Source organism: Neolamprologus multifasciatus, chromosome 15 (assembly GCF_963576455.1).
Source record: "Neolamprologus multifasciatus chromosome 15, fNeoMul1.2, whole genome shotgun sequence".
NCBI lineage: Eukaryota > Metazoa > Chordata > Actinopteri > Cichliformes > Cichlidae > Neolamprologus > Neolamprologus multifasciatus.
The window spans coordinates 22817880-22824179 of NC_140453.1; the positions used below are offsets into that span (position 1 = coordinate 22817880).

General features: G+C 43.1%; 1 protein-coding gene across 4 annotated transcripts in view; it reads left to right on the top strand.

Moving 5' to 3' along the window:
• The window catches only part of hivep2a (HIVEP zinc finger 2a), a 140921-nt gene that overhangs the window by 75529 nt on the left and 59092 nt on the right, over positions 1 to 6300 (top strand). The window lies entirely within an intron of this gene.

Here is a 6300-nt window from a genome sequence, read left to right on the forward strand (position 1 = left end):
CCTGCGTTCAGGTTTTGGTCAGTGAAGCTTACTAACTAGGCCAGCGTTTAACATTTGGCATTAGCTGCCAACCTAGCGCTCCACTCTCTCATTGACTTTGGGGTAACTTCCAGCTCTGTCATCGTGTGAGGTTTCAAAATGGGGTTTTATGTTTTTTGATATTTTATTTTAGTTTGTGTGTGTAAAATTAAAGGGAGTGTGCTTGAGGCTTCAAGATGGGACTTCACAAACTACTGAGTGGTGTCGCATTATCCATCTTTTCTATACGCTTTCTCATATAAACTGCTCCAGCAACCTCAGATAATTAAGATAAATCCTTAATTGTAATCTCCCTTGCAGGTAAGTACTGCCTGCTACCTTAATTTATCAGATTACCCTTTGGTATAAACATACAAAAGGCCTTTATAAGTTTCTATTAGACATCATGGGACAACTAACTGGACACTCTGTTCACACAGTACACAGCTATGTTAACACCTTTGTGGTCAGCAGATAACCTCGTAAACACGAGCATCAGTCCAACAGAGTAAAGCATTACCCTTGTTGATTTTTTTTATTGATGTAGCAGAATTGTGCCACGCATGTTTGCCATCTTTTATTGATATATGTGGGCAAATAACGGCCATGCAAATATATTTCTGTGAGCCAACAGTGGGCTGATGTTGGTCTTAATAACCGCCATCGTTAATTTAGAAACACTCACCAGTCCAACCTGATGTCCACATTACATTTGAAGGAGGAGAGGTGTGTTGTGACCCTTTGGGCTTTTCATATCTTTACAACTTCCGAGGCCGGAAGTTGGAACTTACGTGGAGCACTTGAAGGCAGCATCAGTCTTCTCATGTACTCCCTCAGTGTCTGCTGTCTCCCTGAGCGCTATCATTCTTCCCATTCAGCTTCCTGCCCTATAAATATTTGAGTAGCCCCATTAGAGAGTGAGGTAATCTTAACACACACGCTCACACACACACTCACGGCGGCTGCCATTAAGGCGTAGTAGTGGATAATAGTCTTGTCGGAGTGTTAGACCCCCGAGCTAACGGTCTAATTAAGAGCGAAACAGGTTTAACGAGTTTAGACTGTTCATTAAGCCAGAAACCTGATTAATTAACAGTCGAGGGGGAGAGTTTGCTAACGAGTCGCGTGATTAATTAAAACTACTGACGACAGAAAGTGTAACTTTAAATGGGGAAAAAGGTGAGGGATGATTACTACCAACGGAAGGTGGGGGAAAAGAAGAGGAATGAATAGAAACAGGAGATAGATGATGGAGGAGAGGGAGGGAGTGAAATATGAAACAGAGAAATGGAGTACGAGGAAGAAATTGAAAGAGTGGGAAAAGGAAAGATGTGAAAATGGAAAAATGAAGAAAGATTAAAAGAGAGCAGAGGAGTGAGAAAGTGAAGGATTGTGAAGGATGAAAAGCTGAGAGAAAGTCTCCCCCCATGGTTCTCTCCAACTTAAAGATAGAGAGAGAGACGAAAAGGGAAAGATGGAAACTGTTCCTGCTTTTGTCAACCAGAAATGACTGAAAGTCATTGAGAAAGAGAGAAAGAGGGAGGGTGGCGGAGGTCAAAAGACATCAAGACATTAAAACAAAGAAAGACTGTGGAGAGAAAAACAAAGGCTTAATACAACAGCCTCTCACGCTCTCACTCCCTCTCTTTCATAAATACACACAATCGCACAAATGCAGATTCCTGAATCTCTCCTCTTTGTGTTTGGCCGAGTCTAGTACGAGTCGTGTGACGGCTCCCCTCGCTGGACATCTGAGGTCGAACAATTTGACCTCGAGAGCTAAGGGATCAAAATGTTTAGCACGCTGGAAGAGAAGAAAGAAATACTTCTTTCTCCTTTCAAAATAACGCTCTGATTATTTTGTGTTTTCCTGTTCTTATTCCTCATGACTGAGAAATTGACTAACAACTCCACTTAATTTGTTTGTGGTTGTAATTCTTTTTGAGTTAAGTTCCACACATAGAGGAAAAATAAACCCTATCATATCTATCGATTTTTTTTCATCCTAGCATTGGAAGAACATGCACACTCCACACAGAAAGACCTCAGTTGGCCGGTTGATTTAAAACGCCATCTCCACCATCCTTCCTCTAAACTGTATTATTGTATTATTTTTTTAAACATTTTTCTGTGTCGCTCTTGAGCAGAAAGCCTGTGCCAGTGCAAATAGATGTATAAAGAATAGAGCTTCAGATCAGTGCCAAATCCAATGAGCCAAAAGAACATGAAGCACCTGTCATGGGAAATGTGATGGGACACTCAACAGCTTCAGTACTTCTTGGCATTGCTTCTACAAGTCTCCTTATTCTTCGGGCTACACCGCTTACAGTAAATCGCGTGCTTCCATCTCACGCTATACCTCTGTCACCTTCGTCTTATTTTCCTCCTGCTTGGCTGCTCCATATTCAGCATCCTTTATCCAACATATCCACTGTCCTTCCTCTGCACATGTCCAAACCATCTCACTCTTGCCTCCCTAACTTTGCCTCCAAAAGACTCAACCTGAGCAATTCTTTCAATATCTGCCATCCAAGATAGTAGAGCTGGAGTCTGTTCCACAGTGCTTATTGAGACAGGTGTTCATATCAAGAACCACAAAATAACATGGATGAAAATCTTGAAATATATATCAAAAAATATTTCAGTTGTTATTTATACACCTGGGTAGCCCATCCAATCATAGTCTGAGGTGCGTACACTAATAGTGTACTAATGCATTTAAAATCTTCTGAGGTGTTCAAGTAGTCTGATGTGTGGTGCCTCTGTGGTGATTTTCTAGTAGTTAATTCACATAATTTTCAGTTGCCTCTTGACCCCTCTCTCTAAGTGTACAGGTCAAATGTTAATGTGTTTCCTAGCTTCCTATACTGTGTTATAAAGTAATGGCAGGGTTGCGAAACATTAATTTATGGAATCGGCACCAATTACATAAAGGAGTTGTATGTGTGGTTGTAGTACTGTAGTGTTTTGGTGAAGTGAAGCACTGCTGATTCAAATTGATGATGCTAACAGAAAAAAAATAGTAAATGTAGCCACAGTACAGCTACCATGGTCTAATTATTATAATAATTCAAGCGCATTTGCAGTCTGAGCAGTATAACCATCCATCCCCATGCAAAGCTGTGGCTGCTGTGCAAATAAGGCTGAGCAGCGCAGCTGTCCTCACAGCCAGTGGCTGCGTCGCGTCAGGGATCCACATGTTTAACAGAGTAATGAGCAGCAAATGCTTTATGTAGAGCGTCACATCATCGGTCATGCCATTCCCTGAACTGGTGGTGTGTTGAACTGGACTAAAGTGACATATCAGCTGTTCATATGGCTTAGGGAAGAAATGCAAAGTTTTATGCAAGGCAGTGCAAAGTTTATTGCGAGGTAAACCAAAAGTATTGTAAGAGAACATAAAAGTTATTGCAAGGAAAAGCAAAAGTAGTTGTAGAATGAAAAACAGCTTTTTTCCCAATCTTTTTTCCAGCAAATTATATGGTTCACCTCGTGTGATTTTGTTAATGTTTTGTAACCCCGCGTTGAGGTTAAAGAGGCTGCGTAAAGAAATAAGACTGTTGAGGGAGGTGGTTGGGTGAAGTGAGGAGGAAGTTGGAAAGAGAGTCGAGAGGAGACTACAAACAAAAACAGAGAAGGGAGAACAGCGATAAAGATATGAAGAAAAAAAGGGGGGAGAAACAAGAGGGATCAGGGGAGGACTGTGAGCTGTGGAGGAGGAGCAGGTGCTGCTGACAGCAGCTTCATCTGTTCCTTTGGTTTCCTCACCTTCTGTGTGTGCATGTGTGAGACAAGACAGTAGTAAAGACTGCAGGAGAAAACAAGAACTGTGTCAAGCCCATGTGTGTCTGGTATTGATCACGCATGTGGTTTTGCCCTCATGTGTTTACGTAGCATAAAATGGGCATTTACCAATGACGCTATTCCAGGTGACCAAAATCCCAGGCGACTCAAATAAAAGAGTCATAGTGATAATGTGAGTTGTGATGTCAGATGGTGTAATGGTCTTACATAGAAAAATAAAAGTGGATTGGTGACACAGTCACTGTTTAAAGAAAAAAAGGAAAAGACAGAAGTAAAACATGCAAAATAAAAAGTTGCTGCCAATTCAGTGTGCAGTCAACGTTTATGAGATCCATATCCCACAGTGTGGCCTACAATGACCTTATAAGCTCCTCAGAGTGTGAGGGCAAAAGCCAAAAGAAAATCCAAATAGTTTCTCACTTCTGGAAATGAGAGGCACTCCACCATGAGGCACTCCACCCTTTTCAGACAGAAAAGGGTGGAGTGCCAAGTGGAGGAGTTTAAGTATCTCGGGGTCTTGTTCACGAGTGATGGGAGAAGGGAGCGGGAGATCGAAAGACGGATTGGTGCAGCGGCTGCAGTGATGCGGACGCTGTACCGGTCTGTTGTGGTGAAGAGAGAGCTGAGTGTAAAAGCGAAGCTCACAATTTACCGGTCGATCTACCCCCCCTACCCTCACCTATGGTCACGAGCTGTGGGTAGTGACCGAAAGAACAAGATCATGAATACAAGTGGCGGAAATGAGCTTCCTCCGAAGGGTGGCTGGCCTCTCCCTTAGAGATAGGGTGAGAAGTTCAGCCATTCGGGAAGGGCTCAGAGTAGAGCCGCTGCTCCTCCACATCGAAAGGAGCCAGTTGATGTGGTTCGGGCATCTGACAAGGATGCCCCCTGGGCGCCTCCTAGGCGAGGTTTTCCAGGCATGTCCCACTGGGAGGAGGCCACGGAGCAGACCCAGGACATGCTGGAGAGATTATATCTCTCAGCTGACCTGGGAACGCCTTGATGTTCCCCCGGATAAGCTGGAGGAGGTGGCTGGGGAGAGGAAGGTCTGGGCTTCTCTGCTTGGGCTGCTGCCCCCGCGACCCGGCCCCAGATAACCAGAAGAAAATGGATGGATAGATGGACTTATGGAAATATTTGATTAGGTAGAACTTCCTTGGACATAAAGTACTTACACTAGTCGTTCTTAGTGACAGTCATCTGATTTATTTGTTACATTTTTCTCCTTAATTAATTCTTAATTTGGTTTTTATTGAGGCGAGTGAGCCTTCACCAGATACTTTTGTAATATTTTTTGCTGATAAACCCCAGGAAAAAGCTAAGGATGGCACATTTTGCTAAGAGTTAAGCACAAACACTAATAATCAATACCATGTAAAGAGACAGTCTGTCTCTGCATCTGTTTTAAATTTCCCACACTCAGTAGCGGTTTTAGATACGGGCGACACGGGCAGTTGCCCGGGGCGGCATCGTAGTGGGGGGCGGCATCACGGGCATCGGCAAAAAAAAAAAAATGCTCATGCTGCCCTGACATCAGCCAGCGCATATTGGGAATGGTACAGGCACCGATCGGTTTTCTATCGCCCATTTGCTGGGAGTAAGGGCGCCCTTCGTTTACGAGGTGCACCTGCTGCTTGCGACACAGGGAGGAGAGGGCGGGGCGGCGGAGGATTCTCTGGCTGGCTGGAGCAGCATCTAAAAACCAACTCGTAAAACATGAACACGTTTTCAAACATGAAAACAGCAGACATTATAATGCAGACTTATAATTTGCACCGATGTTTTTTCGAAATTCTATACACGAAAAGTGAGCGCGAGAGCCCTCGGTGCACCTGCTCGCTGCTGAAGTCAAAGTAAACTTTTTTGTCATCTCCGCTACATACAGTCCAGTATATAGAGAGACGAGACGGCGAGGCTCCAGTTACAGCAGTGCAAGTAAACAAACAATAAATATAAGAAGAGTAAGAAAATAAATATACACTTTAGGACCAGGGGTAAAGGGATCAATAACAATTTAAAATTTACAGTTTGATGATTTAAAGTCTCACACACAAGCCGTCGAAAGGGGGGGCGGCTGCTTCCAAATAGAGCACATTTCATTTATAATGTTGTAAATCCAAGCCCATTATGTATTCATGATTTGAATCCTGGGTTGTGTGAAATCTCAGAAATAAACCCTAGACAAAGTGAATCTGTGAACTAAGGTGTAGGTGTGTTAGATCATGTTGTGGTGATCCTCGAGTTTGGGGATTTGTGTTCATACTGGAGTGCAAAATTAAAACCAATGGAAGATGGACAAGAAAAGTTCAAAGCCATCAGGTCCTCGGTTTAGAAAAAAGAGAAAAGAAGAGGAGGAGAAACGAGCAAAAGATGCAGGTAAGCAGATGTGTCATTGAATAATGGCAGGTCATCCTGAAACAATCAGAATCAGAATACTTTATTAATCCCTAAGGAAATTATGTGAGTTACAGTTGCTCC